We start from the raw sequence: 17,682 nt of genomic DNA, 5'->3' as shown, positions 1-17,682 counted from the left end.
TTAGAGCTGGAGAGGGATCTCAGAGAGTGTGCTGCGGCTGGATCCCCCCTCCGTGACACGGTAAGCAACAGGAGGGGGGAATAAAACAAACAAATATATACACACACACACACACACCATCCAACACACACACACCATCCAACACACACACACACACACACACACACACACCATCCAACACACACACACACACCATCCAACACACACACACACACACCATCCAACACACACACACACACACCATCCAACACACACACACACACACACACCATCCAACACACACACACACACACACACACACCATCCAACACACACACACACACACACACACACACCATCCAACACACACACACACACACACACACACCATCCAACACACACACACACACCATCCAACACACACACACACACACACACCATCCAACACACACACACACACCATCCAACACACACACCATCCAACACCCACACACACACCATCCAACACACACACACACACACCATCCAACACACACACACACACACCCCATCCAACACCATCCAACACACACACACACACACACACCATCCAACACACACACACACACACACACCATCCAACACACACACACACACACACCATCCAACACACACACCATCCAACACACACACACACACCATCCAACACATACACACACCATCCAACACGCACTTACTACAAACACACTACATTCATTATACACACTGCACTCACTACAAACACACTACATTCTTTATACACACACTGCACTCACAAACACACATTCATTATACACACTCTGCACTCACTACAAACACACTACATTCATTATACACACTCTGCACTCACTACAAACACACTACATTCATTATACACACACTGCACTCACTACAAACACACTACATTCATTATACACACACTGCACTCACAACAAACACACTACATTCATTATACACACACACACTGCACTCACTACAAACACACTACATTCATTATTCACACACTGCACTCACTACAAACACACTACATTCATTATACACACTCTGCACTCACTACACACTACATTCACTACACACTGCATTCATTATACACACTGCACTCACTATACACACTTCACTCACTACACACACTTCACTCACTACACACACTGCATTCATTATACACACTCTGCACTCACTACAATCAAACTACATTCATTATACACACTCTGCACTCACTACAAACACACTACATTGTACACACTCTGCACTTACTACAAACACACTACATTATGCACACTCTGCACTTACTACAAACACACTACATTCATTATACACACTCTGCACTCACTACAAACACACTACATTCTTTATACACACACTGCACTCACTACAAACACACTACATTCATTACACACACTGCACTCACTACACACTACATTCATTATACACACTCTGCACTCACTACAAACACACTACATTCATTATACACACACTGCACTCACTACAAACACACTACATTCATTATACACACACTGCACTCACTACAAACACACTACATTCATTATACACACTCTGCACTCACTACAAACACATTAGATTCACTATACACACTCTGCACTCACTACACACACTACATTCATTATACACACACTGCACTCACTACAAACACACTACATTTATTATACACACTCTGCACTCACTACATCCATTATACACACACTGCACTCACTACAAACACACTACATTCATTATACACACTCTGCATTCACTACAAACACACTACATTCATTATACACACTCTGCATTCACTACAAACACACTACATTCATTATACACACTCTGCACTCACTACAAACACACTACATTCATTATACACACACTGCACTGCACTATATGCATTGGAGTGTAAATGTTTTTTTTTGTTTTTTAAGGGGGGGGGGGGGGGGGGAATCTTGGGTGAGTTCCCAGGGGAGGGCTGGCAGCCTTTGGCCTGGGGGGCAAATCCAGTCAAGTGGCCCATTGCACCAAGAGGAGAGTAAAAACACCTTTCCCATGTGATTGAAAGGGGGGGTGGGGGGAGCAGTCACCTAAACAGACACTCAATGACAAGCACACACACACACTTGCTGATTTGGCGCACACTAAAAAACACAAACTCACTGACAGGCACACGCACACACACAGACACACACAGAAAGACACTGTTACAGGCATAATCCAAGAAGAAAAAACTCACAGGCACTCCAACTTCAAGCCGCAGGCAGATTTATTATGACAGAATGCAACGTAACGTTTCGACCGGAAAGGTCTTTTTCAAGCTTTCCGGTCGAAACGTTGCGTTGCATTCTGTCATAATAAATCTGCCTGCGGCTTGAAGTTGGAGTGCCTGTGAGTTTTTTCTTCTTGGATTATTGTACTGGGATTATTGTACTGGGATTGCTGGTCCTGCTCTGGAGCACCCTTGGCCGTTGGGACTGAGTGCGGTTCTCATCACTTACACTGTTACAGGCATAGTGACACAGACAGACATACTGACACACACACACACAGACATACTGGCTGACATACACACACACAAACTGGCACACACAGAGACATACTGGCGCACACGCACACACAGACATACTGGCGCACACGCACACACAGACATACTGACACACACACAGACACACACACACACTGACACAAACACAGACATACTGACACACACACAGACATACTGACACACACATACACCCAAACTTTACACTTTTACAACCAGTAGACAGTGGCTGAGTAAAGGGACAGGGGCTGTAGTGTAGAAAGGGGGCAGGAGCTGAGAGGGGGGGAAAGGAGCAGGGAAAGGGTGGGACAGAGCCTGACTAAGGGACAGGGGATGGCTGAGGAGAGGGGCAGGGATTGAGGAGGGGGGGGGGGCTGAGGAGGGGGGAAGAGAGGGGGCAGGGCTGAGGAATGGGAATAAAAACAAACTAAAGTGTATTTCCCCCTCCCTGAGTCTTGCCTTAGGTCAGGGAGTGGTGGGCAGCAGCCAGCATACAGCAGCCAGTAGCAGTCAGTGAAGTCTGGAGCCTGCAGTCAGTGGAGTGGGCCGGCTCTCCTGATGATGTCAGGAGGAGGGGGCGTGGCTTCCTCTGCTCTTCTCCCAGACTCCCCAGCGGTCCTGTGAGAAGGGCAGCGGAAGCCACGCCCCCTCCTCCTGACATCATCATCAGAGGCCGGCCCACTCCACTGGCTGCAGAGAGAGTGAGGTAAGCTGAAAAATCTGAGTCCTCAGCAAGAGGTGGAGCCAGAGGCGGGGAGAGAGCCAGAGGCGGGGAGAGAGCCAGGGGCGGGGCCAGAGGCAGGGAGAGAGCCAGGGAGAGAGCCAGGGGCGGGGCCAGAGGCAGGGAGAGAGCCAGAGGCAGGGAGAGAGCCAGAGGGAGAGAGCCAGAGGCGGGGAGAGAGCCAGGGGCGGGGCCAGAGGCAGGGAGAGAGCCAGAGGGAGAGAGCCAGAGGCGGGGAGAGAGCCAGGGGCGGGGAGAGAGCCAGAGGGAGAGAGCCAGAGGCAGGGAGAGAGCCAGAGGGAGAGAGCCAGAGGCGGGGGATTCAGATTTTCCTTTTTTTGCTGGGTGTGGGCAGCCCTGGCCCCTGGGTTTAGGGCGGCCTGGGGGGCAATTGCCTCCCTGCCCCCCTTCCCAGCCCGCCCCTGGTTCCCACACTTCCCCCCAGGACTTCCCCTGATTTTAAGCCCATACCCGATGCCCCCAGTATTTTGCGGCCAATTCCCCATGGAATGGAGTCTTTGTTAGTGACTGTGTTGCTGGCAAGTTAATGTATCTAAATACTCTGAAGTCTGAAAACTCTGTAAAAAAAAAAAAAGAGTTTATTTTGACCAGAAAACAGATAATTTACTTAAAATCAGGACATGATCTTTAATCAAGATTACGCCACAAAAAAACATCAAACTCCTAAAATATAAAAAACAAGCAGAGCAGCTATGTACAGCCACCATAAAAAAAAAATCAAAAAATCATAGAAACAGCTTTCAGCCATCAACAGCAAACTGTGCAAAATCTCTTCAGGGGACTTGGGAGACTCCTAGACCCCATCGTAGACTGGGCATCTCCTAGATCCTATCGTAGACTGGGCATCTCCTAGATCCTATCGTAGACTGGGCATCTCCTAGATCCTATCGTAGACTGGGCATCTCCTAGATCCTATCGTAGACTGGGCATCTCCTAGATCCTATCGTAGACTGGGCATCTCCTAGATCCTATCGTAGACTGGGTATCTCCTAGATCCTATTGTAGACTGGGCTTCTCCTAGATCCTATTGTAGACTGGGCTTCTCCTAGATCCTATTGTAGACTAGGTTTCTCCTAGATCCTATTGTAGACTGGGTTTCTCCTAGATCCTATTGTAGACTGGGTTTCTCCTAGATCCTATTGTAGACTGGGTATCTCCTAGATCATATCGGAAGCTGGGCATCTCCTAGATCCATTCGTAGACTGAGCACCTCCTAGATCCTATCGGAAGCTGGGCATCTCCCAAATTCTATGGTAGGCCGGGCATCTACTAGATCCTATGGGAAAGCATTGGATTGGCAAAAAAATCATAAATTCTGATGATGTCACCAAAGAGGTGGGTCGGGGCGGAAATAAGGTGAGTTTTAACACTTTCTAAGGGGGGCAACCCACCTACATGGTGGATTAAACACTATAGAGTCAGGAATACATGTTTGCATTCCTAACCCTATAGTGGTCCTTTAACCCCTTAAGGACCAATTGTGGCGAAACCAACCTCGCCACTGGGCCCTGGAGAAGCCTGTTTGCTAGCCTCCTACCTGCTGACTATGGCCCCTGGGTTATTTGGGGCATATTGTACTTTATATTGCTGCTACTGGCCCTTTTAAAATCATCGATGGACATATTGGGACTTTTTGGGATTGTGGCGAAACCGACCTCGCCACGTGTCCTTGGAGGGGGCTGATTGCCCGCCTCTTGCCTTTGGACTATGGACCAGACTTTATGGGAATGTGATACCCCAGATAGCTATACCATGGAGCCTATTCATATAATGAAAGACTATGGGAAAGACTTTAGCTCCATGGCAATTGTACTGTGTGAGTAGGATCTGCGCGCTATTCTGTAATTTTGTGCGCGCAGATCCCAGCTATCTGGGGATAGGTGAAATATCTGTGTGTTATGTGTAAAAGGTGAATTTATGTATTTTAAAGTGTTTGACTGTCTTTGTGTCCCCATGTGCTTAATGGAGTCTGTCTCTGTGCTGGGAGATAATTGAATTACTTCTCCAGCACACAGAAGGCCCTGTAAACCTGGAAAGCTAGGGGTTTTAAAAGATACTTTACTAACTTTTGAACCCCTGGTCTGATCCATGCCATTTTTTAATATGTTGTTCCCCTGAATGGATTGATTGTGAATATGTATTTTTATGTGAATGTGATGTATGGTTTTGAAGTTACAGATATTGTGTAAAAGTTATGTTTTAAACTGTATAATAAGTGGATTATCTCTCAGGCTAAGGGGAGGGGATGTGTGGGTTGTACCATATCTCGGATTGGTTATTTTATGCCTCCCCCTGGGTGTGGCCTGTATGTGTGAGATGGAAATAAAAGCCAGGCTGGATGAGCCAGTCGAGAGTTCCTGTTTTACCCTCAAAGTGATGTGTCGTCTCATTATTGGGGGAAGGATTTATTGCATGCTTTTCCAGTTGACTGCTAGGAGTACAAGCCTATTCGTATGGTTCCTATTCAATGGTCTACAGCATTCATACGCTTGGGAGAATTTAAAGGTTTCTCGGATTCGGTGATTGTGGTGTCTGCCAGAGTGCTTGGAGTCCTCAGGAAGCGCTAGGAGCATCCATTAACGGAGGTACCAAGTCGGGGTGCCAGGTGATCCGTTACACCAATCTTCTTGAACAAAAGGGAATCATGACATGTCACACATGTCATGTGTCCTTAAGGGGTTAAATTTGAAATTCACTTTGAATTCTTGATTACAGATCATATCCTTTCTCCATTTCAGGTCAATTTAGGAACTCTTTTCCCTTTTCAGATTTTACTTTCAATGCCTGTAAATATTTTTGTGTAAAATACCTGTAATTTTTTTTTGTTGTTGTCAGTTTTGTCAATATTGTCTGTAGGACTGCAGGCACAGTATTAATGAACTATATCTGCTACTAAGAAAGCATGTTCTGAAATGGACCTACCCCTGAATCAGACCCTATGTTCCAAAAACATTGTCCTATACTCCTGAAGTTGATTTTGAAAAGGTTCTGCACTTGAGTGCATGGCATGCAAAAAAAGGCTTTAGACTTTGCCTTACAGTGATGTCAAAATAAGGTACTGCACTTTTTTGGTCCTTTGTCAAAGATAATTGACTTACTGGAAGAGACTATTCAGAATGATTAGCCTGTAGATTCCTTTACCCACAGGGGTGGGATACAATAAGCACTTTACTTACAGTAACACTAACTATTGAAAGGCACAATCCAGTCTTTGTAATTTGTAATTTTTTTTTATTATTTATTTTTAATCGTGACACGTAGCAATGTGCAGTTGGTATTACAATGGCATGGCTTGCGCAGAAGCCCATATGTGCATAATAAAACAGTTTTTATGGGTAGACAGCATTGCGGCTTACGCAGAAGCCAACATTTACACAGTGGTACAGGCTTATATGTTCAAAGTTGCAAGTATAGACATGTTCCGCCACTATTTTTGTATAAATATCTATGTCGGTCGTGACGACAAATGGTACCCAATTTTTGTAACACTATGAGGGCTTACGCAGAAGCCAGCATTTACTTATGCATTACAATACTTCGTGTTTACGCTGTTGCAGTTTACGCAGAAGCCTTCGTTAACATTGTATCTAACATGAGCTCTCTAAGTTGTCGCCTAATGTCTGTTAGTTCTCTAGTTGTGTGTGGAGTGGCCCTTTGTTTGTTTTGCATTTCGGCCCCACGTAGGAGCCTCTGTAGTTCTGCCAGCTTCTCAAGTTTTTTCTTTTTTAAATGTGTGGCTATCTTAATTAGCAGTCCCCTAATCATGGGTTTATGGGCCGCCCACAGTGTAGTGGGGGATACGTCTGGGGTGTCATTTTCTTGAAAATAGCGTGTGATCTCTGCTAGGAGTGCCTCCTTTGTCTGGGGATGTCGGTGTATCGAGGCGTTAAGTCTCCATTTCCATGGGGCGTGTGGGCCCGGTAGTTTAAGGGTTATGGCAATGTCAGCATGGTCGGACCATGAGATGAGGTTTAGGTCAGAGGTTTTTATCCACGACATAGCTAGTGGGTTGACAAGGAACATATCTATGCGGGAATATGTAGTGTGTACTGCCGAATAGAAAGTATAGTCCTGTATGCGCGGGTGTTGGATCCTCCAAGGGTCCAGTAGACCCGTGTGGTTGAGAAAGGTGTTTAAGAGTTTGTCTTGTCCTCCCTTATTCTGGGACCTGGGCAGACGAAGACCTCCACCCCTATCTAGCGCTGGGCATGGTGTGGCATTTAGGTCTCCTCCTAATATTAAAATTCCCCTAGGAAGGCCTAGGATCAAAGTTTCCAGTTCGGTCCAGAATTCCCTGCAGGGGACATTGGGTGCATATACGTTTATTAGGTGGAAGGTGTTAGAGTGAAGCGTGCCCGATAGGACCACGTACCGGCCCTCTCTGTCCTCATGGGTGTGGGTTATAGTGAGCGGGCAATTTTTGTGGATCAGTATTTCAACCCCATTCCTCTTACATAGTGCCCTCAAGGCGTATGCTCTGGTGTACACATGGTTAGTGAGTTGTGTCCCTGAGGTGCGTGGCAGGTGGGTTTCCTGAATATATGTAATATATGTCAGTTTTCTGTCGTCTGAGTTCGCGGAAAAGAAGCCTACGTTTATTTGGGCTATTGAGCCCGTTAACGTTCAGGGACGTTAGTATGAGTTCCATTTTGTGAGGTTGCGCTGCGACGTAGAGTACCTGGTGATGTGGGCGTAACTCGTCCGTGTGCGCTGCTAGTGTGGTTTGGGTGGCAGTGTCGTGTCCCGCAGCAGGTCCAGGTGGGGTGTATAGGGTTGGGAGGGGGGGAGGAGGGGGGGTGGGGTAGGTAGCAGGGTAGAGGGTGAGGAAGAGGGGAAGGTAAGAAAGTTGGCCTTGTAAGTTATGCGGCCGAAACTAGTAGAGATAGACAGGTGAGAGAAAGAAATTACGTTAGTGTTTTCAACGTTAAAACAAAACAAATACTATACAATATACAATACTATTCCGGGTCTTATACTGTGCCAGCACCCCGGCAATGCTCAATTGGAGCATAAAGTCAAGTACCAAACCCCAACCCCTCGAGCCCGTGCGGCAACGAGAAAAAGGGGGAGGGGGGTCGCATCAAGGTGTCTCGGCAGTGCAACGGGGTGCGGGCGATACCGCCCCACTCTTGTGGTCCCACATTAGAAAATGGCCTCCAGGGAGGCCACCATGCACCGGCGCCACGTGTGAGGGGGAGGGGGAGGGGGAGGCGCCCGAGCGTCACGGCCACGCCAGAGTCCTCCCCACCCCTCCCCCCCACCGCGGGGCAGGCCCACTCCGCCAGGACATCATGAGGCCATGTCTGGTTTCCCGCTCGTTTGGGAGCCGGCCATATTGGGCCTGGCCGCCGGGTTGGTTACAGTGTGTGCATCTATGGTTGTGTTCTGTGGGATATGTATTATTTTTTTTAAGACCGCCACCCCCATAACGTCCCGAGCCCCTCCACCCCCCCCCCCCCCACAAAAATCAACGCCACCCCCCCCCGCTCTCCCCTCCGGCGCCAGAGATGAGCGGTGGCTGTTGATATAGTACTATAGCCATCATCTCAGCGCAAGAGCAAGGGTTGCATCATATTACCATAGTCTACTATGCTAGTAACATACTGACATATTATTAACTAAAGAAAAACATATGACCAGAGCACATTATCTCATGTTGGCATACTAACATGTGATCAGTGACTGTTATCCTGTTCCCAGATTCCCATATCATACTATCAGCTCAACAGTGTCTAGTGTTATAGTTCCATAACATAGTATGCTGTATCGTCATCCTGTCATTTTATCAGCGACTATCATTATAGTACCATGGCTTACCATGCGATATCATCTTGCTATTATGTCGTCAGTGACTAGTGTCTTGTTGCCATGGCATATTGTGCTATTACGCTATCCTATCGTACTGAGTATCAGGGACTACTAGTATAACATCCTACTACGTTACCCTATTCTATTACATTCTATCACATCCTCATATTACCAGTGACTATATAGGAAAAAACAAAAAACAAAGGCATTGCGGTACTCATATGTATACTCATGTGGCTTCAAAGCGTTCAAAAGCCAGCGTGGGCCTGCTGGCCGTGGATCTTGTGCTTCGGTGGTTACATCTAGCCTGCCAAGTAACCCTGCGTGGGAATGTGGGATCTGAAAATCCGCCGGCAGGACCAAGCCCAGATCTGTAAGAAAAGTAGGTATGTCTGTTGTCGGGAGTAGTACCGATGGCTTAGGGCCCTTGAAAACCAGTATCTTGAACCGGTATCCCCAGGCAAAGCACAATCCGTTGTTTCTCAGTAAATCAGTGACCGGTTTCCACTCTTTTCTTCGAAGGAGAGTGGCTGGTGCCACATCTTGGTAGATTTGGAAGCTAGTCCCTTCATGGTCATAGGTTGTCGTCCTGCTATGGCGCATTATGGCCTCTTTGGTTGTGTAGTAGTGCCACTTCACGATTGCGTCGCGGGGAGGGCTGTTCTTCGGCCCTCTGGCCCGCAGGGCTCTATGTTCCCTGTCTACCATCCACAGGTGTGCAGCGATATCTGGAAGCTCTTCTTAAAACAGGCGACCAGAATCTCTTCAAGGTCTGCGTCCTCAACCGATTCTGGTAAGCCGCGTATGCGCAGGTTATTTCTCCTGGAGCGGTTGGAGACGTCCTCCAGCTCCAGTTCCAAATCCGTTACTCTGGTGAGGAGGGAGTTTGTGAGGGTGACTGCCTGGTTATGAGCTTGCACCACGTTGCCCAGTTGTAGCTCAATCCGGGTTGTACGGACTCCTATGGCGGCAATCTCCGCTTTAACTTCCGTGGCTGATTTTTTGATTTCTTCGGCCAGGTAGCCTTTGACGTCTGCAATGGATTGCAGGATGGCACTAGAAGATGCCTCCGGTGGGGTGTCTTGTGCCCGGAGGGAATCCCCGAGGTGAGTTGCGCTCGGGCACGTGGTCGCACCACGTGCAGCAGGCCTCTGGACCGCAAACATTTCCACCACGGACAAAGCTTCGTTGGTGCCTCGTTTTTTGGATGGTCTGCGGTTGGACATTCGGCCGCAGTAAAGGGGGTGATCGGGGCAAGATTTACGGCTCCGAGGTCGGGGCTGTAGCAGGTTACAGTGTGTTATTGAAAATAAAGAGACACTTACCCTTCAATGCAATATGAAGGGATGATGTTAACATGGAAGTAAAAAATAAAAAGACATATATAGGGTAATATTGTTTAAGTTAATCTGGTGAAATTCCAACTCACATTTACTAGAGCCTTTTGAGATACAGGCTCTAAACAAACAGGTGTTCTTGCAATTTTCAGGTGGCAACCAGACCTTATCCTCCAACCTCAGAGTGGTGCTCAAGTGATGATATATGGAAGCAAGGAAATAAGAAATAAGACAAGACCTCGGTGCAGTATGTCGGTGTTAATAAATATATGGCACATCTATATTTCTCAAAATCCTTGCTCACTTTTTGAAGACAAAAGAATATATATATATATATAACACACGTGCTCCCCAGTGGTAAGAAAATATAAAATTAAATTACCAAAATGTAGAAATGTAAGAAGAACCTTCTATTCTTCATGGTATATATGCAAAAAATACAATCTACAAATAAACATAAAAGAACATAGTGTAGTTGGTTTTAACACCATATAATGCGCTAGTAAAATTGCACTCACAGAAAGGAAGCGCAGTATAGGCGTATAGCAATCTTTGAGGACTTGACGGAGTCTCTGCAATCTTCTTTAAGACCTTATTGGAGAAGGAGAGACACACAAACCATAGTGCACCGATATAATATATAGCAATGTGGTTTTATTAAGTTACACTTACAGAAATTCAGTTGTAATGCAGCGTATCAAAAAGGGATTATGGTGTCGACATCCTTCCTCCCATAGCTGATAAGAAATCGCTGAATTTAGAACATATATAAAAATGGACTTAAAACATAAAATAAAATAAAATAAAATGAAAATGAAAATCAAAATACAAATAAAGTCCAAAGGTGCTGTTGTGGTCCCTCCGCCCTACGCGTTTCGTCCGAATTCGGACTTCCTCAGGGGCAAAAAAGAAGATCTGCAAGCAGAAAAAGTCTCCGTCCGTCTTTCCTGGATTCGAAAATCCTGCCATCTGTGTGGCCAATCCCATCATGCCGTCATTTGCGTTCCAGTTTCGCTGTCCAAGCCTCTCTTTCATGTCCGTATAAGGTGCATATACTTCCGGTATTGTGTGGAACGCAAATATGCGTTCCACACTCGTAAATTAAATAAATAAGTGGAAAACGGGCATAGAAAGGGAAAAGGAGAGTAACTATCAAATTCTTAGCAAGAAAAAATGAATAAATAGGTGCATTATAATTGAAACAATTTCATCAGTTTAAAATACGAAAATAAATATGTAAAAGAATACTTAAAAAGCATACTTGATGTCAGAGTCCACTTAAAGTCATATACATAAAAAATTATAGTATAGCTATATAAGAAATAAAAGTATAAATACTGTGATTCATATTTCAAAAAAGGGACAATTGGATGACATAAAAATAATCACTAGAGGAATTTATATATATAAAAAGTAAATTTAATAGGAAAAATCCAATGGAAAAAAATTCTTTATAAATAGTATTTCAAATTTATAGAAAATTTTATAACAAATTATAAAAAAGATTATAAAAAACATACCATGTCAAAATCAACATTAAGTCCCATTGGGCTAAAAGTTTTCAAATTAAAAATCCCAAAACCTTCTCTTTGTCTTAATTTCCTAATTAAATCTCCTCCTCTGTCATCCAAAGTCACTTTTTCCAATCCCGTGCATAGAAAGGTTTCCAATTTAAAATCAGGACAGTTGTTACAGTGAACAGGTACCGAGTGAGTGGTTAATTTTTTCTTTATGTTATTACAGTGTTCCATAAACCTCACTTTCAAAGCCCTGCTAGTCCTTCCCACGTACTGAATGCCACATCCACAAGTTAAAAGATATACTACATTAGTGGTGTTACAATCCATGTGACAATTTATCTTAAAACTTCACTTTTTGAAGAGCCTGTGAACCTGGCTCTCAGTGTAAAAAACCTTGCGTCACTGTTTTGGGGTGATTCTCCCCCTGACGACCAGGAAAGTAAGGTGCTCCGTGCAAGAGGATAAAGTAAAAATATTCTTTAATTATTTATTGAGCATATGTCAAAAACATTAAAATATAACAAATAAAAATGAATATTAAGTCCAAAGTAAACCTCCCTCCTCAGCCAAGACGCGTTTCACGCTCCTGGGGCTTTCTTAAGTTGCTGTGCTGCACCTGGTTCCTTTTTTAAATTGAATTTGGAGCCGCCCCACTTCCTTTCAGGCCAATGCCTTCTCTCCCTCCTCAGCTGTTCCAACTAAGTATTCGGGGTTTCGGCAGTTGATATTTCTGTAATTGCAAAGTCCGGTCTCAGCTATGTTGTCACTTCTGGTTTCAACCAGAAATTGTCCATGATACCCTGATCCCGGAAAATGACGTATTCACCCATTGTGTAATCTCTGGTTGTATACGCGCCATGGATTTGTTGATCGTCTGCGAAAAAAACAAACAGACCTTCGGGAGCTTCATTTCCGCCTCCCTTCTTAAAGGGATACATTACCCATACTATCTACTTGGTTTGGTAGTCCACCTTCTTGAACGGATATGTAGCCACATTTCCCATACTGCCTACTATATATGGAGTACAGCCCCTTTATGCCGTCATATTCCATTCCAAGAAAAATAAGAAAAAGCGTGAGAACATTGTTTTTAAAAACAAACAAATAACTAAACAATAAGAGTAATAATACTGAAATATATTCATTTTTGGTGTTGTGCACCCGCATATACAATGATGTAAAGATTCATATCCATGGTGGTTAAAAAGGAGAATAAAATTAACCATTATTATATTATGATAAGGGAGAAATTACCATACATATACTTGAGGCATATGCATTTCCACAATCCATGATTAAAAGTCTTATTACAATCTCTATGATTTTACCGAAGTGGCGGCCACCCCGAGAGACAATTATCCAGGGATAGGGAATCTGTCACAACCGAGTTTCACAAAAAATGACAGAGCTCAAAATCCACAATTAGTCCACGTGTACTCGAAGTATTTAGTGTGTAGATCCATTTCATTTCTTTTTTTTTTATTTTTCTACGTTGGAGGGGTGAGGGCCATATGAAATCCCAGGTGATGCTGTACCCCTATATACTGCTGCCTATATATCGTACTCCCTGCAGGATTAAGGGGAAGGGTGGGGGCGTTACATTTTTCAATATTCTCAAACCCCACTATAGACATTTTTTAGTTTCACAAATCTCAATAAAATGGAATTTACTGAGATTTGTACCATTGGTTTAACACAAAATACAGTAACGTGCTGTATAACCAGCTAAACCTACAATCCGAGTTCTACCGGACCTTATAGCATGATACACGTATATCTTTCTATACATACGTACATCAAGTTCTGTCTCTATGGCAACTACTGACACATTTTACTTAGTAACTAGCAATAAGGGATTTACTGCAAATATGGGGGAGCAGTGTAATAGATCACTGTGTGGGGGGGCAGTGTGAGAGAGCTAGGTGTGGGGGAGCAGTGTGAGAGAGCTGGGTGTGGGGGAGCAGTGTGAGAGAGCTGGGTGTGGGGGAGCAGTGTGAGAGAGCTAGGTGTGGGGGGAGCAGTGTGAGAGAGCTAGGTGTGGGGGGAGCAGTGTAAGAGAGCTAGGTGTGGGGGGAGCAGCGTGAGAGAGCTGGGTGTGGGGGGAGCAGTGTGAGAGAGCTAGCTGTGGGGGAGCAGTGTAAGAGAGCTAGGTGTGGGGGGAGCAGTGTGAGAGAGCTGGGTGTGGGGGAGCAGTGTAAGAGAGCTGGGTGTGGGGGAGCAGTGTGAGAGAGCTGGGTGTGGGGGAGCAGTGTAAGAGAGCTAGGTGTGGGGGAGCAGTGAGAGAGAGCTAGGTGTGGGGGAGCAGTGTTAGAGAGCTGGGTGTGAGGGAGCAGTGTAAGAGAACTAGGTGTGGGGGAGCAGTGTGAGAGAGCTGGGTGTGGGGGAGCAGTTTGAGAGAGCTGGGTGTGGGGGAGCAGTGTGAGAGAGCTGGGTGTGGGGGAGCAGTGTGAGAGAGCTAGGTGTGGGGAAGCAGTGAGAGAGAGCTAGGTGTGGGGGAGCAGTGTTAGAGAGCTGGGTGTGGGGGAGCAGTGTAAGAGAACTAGGTGTGGGGGAGCAGTGTGAGAGAGCTGGGTGTGGGGGAGCAGTGTGAGAGAGCTGGGTGTGGGCGAGCAGTGTAAGAGAGCTAGGTGTGGGGAAGCAGTGAGAGAGAGCTAGGTGTGGGGGAGCAGTGTTAGAGAGCTGGGTGTGGGGGAGCAGTGTAAGAGAACTAGGTGTGGGGGAGCAGTGTGAGAGAGCTGGGTGTGGGGGAGCAGTGTGAGAGAGCTGGGTGTGGGGGAGCAGTGTGAGAGAGCTGGGTGTGGGGGGGAGCAGTGTGAGAGACCTGGGTGTGGGGGGAGCAGTGTGAGAGACCTGGGTGTGGGGGGAGCAGTGTGAGAGACCTGGGTGTTGGGGAGCAGTGTGAGAGAGCTAGGTGTGGGGGAGCAGTGTGAGAGAGCTGGGTGTGGGGGAGCAGTGTGAGAGAGCTGGGTGTGGGGGAGCAGTGTGAGAGAGCTGGGTGTGGGGGAGCAGTGTAAGAGAACTAGGTGTGGGGGAGCAGTGTAAGAGAACTAGGTGTGGGGGAGCAGTGTGAGAGAGCTGGGTGTGGGGGAGCAGTTTGAGAGAGCTGGGTGTGGGGGAGCAGTGTGAGAGAGCTGGGTGTGGGGGAGCAGTGTGAGAGAGCTGGGTGTGGGGGAGCAGTGTGAGAGAGCTGGGTGTGGGCGAGCAGTGTAAGAGAGCTAGGTGTGGGGAAGCAGTGAGAGAGAGCTAGTTGTGGGGGAGCAGTGTTAGAGAGCTGGGTGTGGGGGAGCAGTGTAAGAGAACTAGGTGTGGGGGAGCAGTGTGAGAGAGCTGGGTGTGGGGGAGCAGTGTGAGAGAGCTGGGTGTGGGGGAGCAGTGTAAGAGAGCTGGGTGTGGGGGAGCAGTGTAAAGAGCTGGGTGTGGGGGAGCAGTGTAAAGAGCTGGGTGTGGGGGAGCAGTGTAAGAAGCTGGGTGTGGGGGAGCAGTGTAAGAGAGCTAGGTGTGGGGGGAGCAGTGTAAGAGAGCTAGGTGTGGGGGGAGCAGTGTAAGAGAGCTAGGTGTGGGGGAGCAGTGTAAGAGAGCTAGGTGTGGGGGAGCAGTGTAAGAGAGCTTGGTGTGGGGGAGCTGGGTGTGGGGGGAGCAGTGTAAGAGAGCTAGGTGTGGGGGGAGCAGTGTAAGAGAGCTAAGTGTGGGGGGAGCAGTGTAAGAGAGCTAGGTGTGGGGGAGCAGTGTAAGAGAGCTAGGTGTGGGGGAGCAGTGTAAGAGGGCTAGGTGTGGGGAGCAGTGTAAGAGAGCTAGGTGTGGGGGAGCAGTGTAAGAGAGCTGGGTGTGGGGGAGCAGTGTGAGAGAGCTGGGTGTGGGGGGAGCAGTGTAAGAGAGCTTGGTGTGGGGGAGCAGTGTGAGAGAGCTGGGTGTGGGGGAGCAGTGTGAGAGAGCTGCATGTGGGGGAGCAGTGTGAGAGAGCTGGGTGTGGGGGGAGCAGTGTGAGAGACCTGGGTGTGGGGGGAGCAGTGTGAGAGACCTGGGTGTTGGGGAGCAGTGTGAGAGAGCTAGGTGTGGGGGAGCAGTGTGAGAGAGCTGGGTGTGTGGGAGCAGTGTGAGAGAGCTGGGTGTGGGGGAGCAGTGTGAGAGAGCTGGGTGTGGGGGAGCAGTGTGAGAGAGCTGGGTGTGGGGGAGCAGTGTGAGAGAGCTAGGTGTGGGGGAGCAGTGTGAGAGAGCTAGGTGTGGGGCATCAGTGTGAGAGAGCTAGGTGTGGGGCAGCAGTGTGAGAGAGCTAGGTGTGGGGGAGCAGTGTGAGAGAGCTAGGTGTGGCGGGGGGAGCAGTGTAAGAGAGCTAGGTGTGGGGGAGCAGTGTGAGAGAGCTAGGTGTGGGGGAGCAGTGTGAGAGAGCTAGGTGTGGGGGAGCAGTGTGAGAGAGCTAAGTGTGGGGGAGCAGTGTGAGAGAGCTGGGTGTGTGGGAGCAGTGTGGGGGAGCAGTGTGAGAGAGCTGGGTGTGGGGGAGCAGTGTGAGAGAGCTGGGTGTGGGGGAGCAGTGTGAGAGAGCTGGGTGTGGGGGAGCAGTGTGAGAGAGCTAGGTGTGGGGGAGCAGTGTGAGAGAGCTAGGTGTGGGGCAGCAGTGTGAGAGAGCTAGGTGTGGGGCAGCAGTGTGAGAGAGCTAGGTGTGGGGGAGCAGTGTGAGAGAGCTAGGTGTGGCGGGGGGAGCAGTGTAAGAGAGCTAGGTTTGGGGGAACAGTGTGAGAGAGCTAGGTGTGGGGGAGCAGTGTGAGAGAGCTAGGTGTGGGGGAGCAGTGTAAGAGAGCTGGGTGTTGGGGAGCAGTGTGAGAGAGCTGGGTGTGGGGCAGCAGTGTGAGAGAGCTAGGTGTGGGGCAGCAGTGTGAGAGAGCTAGGTGTGGCGGGGGGAGCAGTGTGAGAGAACTGGGTGTGGTAGAGCAGTGTGAGAGAGCTGGGTGTGGGGGAGCAGTGTAAGAGAGCTAGGTGTGGGGGAGCAGTGTGAGAGAGCTGGGTGTGGGGGAGCAGTGTGAGAGAGCTAGGTGTGGGGGGAGCAGTGTTAGAGAGCTAGGTGTGGGGGAGCAGTGTGAGAGAGCTGGGTGTGGGGGAGCAGTGTGAGAGAGCTAGGTGTGGGAGGGCAGTGTGAGAGAGCTAGGTGTGGGGGAGCAGTGTGAGAGAGCTAGGTGTGGGGGAGCAGTGTGAGAGAGCTAGGTGTGGGGGGGAGGAGTGTTAGAGAGCTGGATGTGGGGGAGCAGTGTAAGAGAGCTGGGTGTGGGGGAGCAGTGTGAGAGCTGGTTGTGGGGGAGCAGTGTGAGAGAGCTAGGTGTGGGGTAGCAGTGTGAGAGAGCTAGGTGTGGGGGGTAGCAGTGTGAGAGAGCTAGGTGTGGGGGGGAGCAGTGTTAGAGAGCTAGGTGTGGGGGGGGGCAGTGTGAGAGCTGGTTGTGGGGGAGCAGTGTGAGAGCTGGTTGTGGGGGAGCAGTGTGAGAGCTGGTTGTGGGGGAGCAGTGTGAGAGCTGGGTGTGGGGGAGCAGTGTGAGAGAGCTGGGTGTGGGGGGGAGCAGTGTTAGAGAGCTAGGTGTGGGGGGAGCAGTGTGAGAGCTGGGTGTGAGAGCTAGGTGTGGGGGAGCAGTGTGAGAGAGCTGGGTGTGGGGTAGCAGTGTGAGAGAGCTAGGTGTGGGGGGGGGAGCAGTGTTAGAGAGCTAGGTGTGGGGGGGAGCAGTGTGAGAGCTGGTTGTGGGGGAGCAGTGTGAGAGCTGGTTGTGGGGGAGC

General features: G+C 48.2%; 1 protein-coding gene across 5 annotated transcripts in view; it reads left to right on the top strand.

Moving 5' to 3' along the window:
• DLG4 (discs large MAGUK scaffold protein 4) overlaps positions 1-17,682 on the top strand; it is a 404,912-nt gene that overhangs the window by 153,704 nt on the left and 233,526 nt on the right. The gene's annotated exons all lie outside the window — the stretch shown is intronic.

The sequence above is a fragment of the Pelobates fuscus genome, chromosome 3, assembly GCF_036172605.1.
Source record: "Pelobates fuscus isolate aPelFus1 chromosome 3, aPelFus1.pri, whole genome shotgun sequence".
NCBI classification, from domain to species: domain Eukaryota; kingdom Metazoa; phylum Chordata; class Amphibia; order Anura; family Pelobatidae; genus Pelobates; species Pelobates fuscus.
This window is presented reverse-complemented; position numbering and strand designations above follow the sequence as displayed.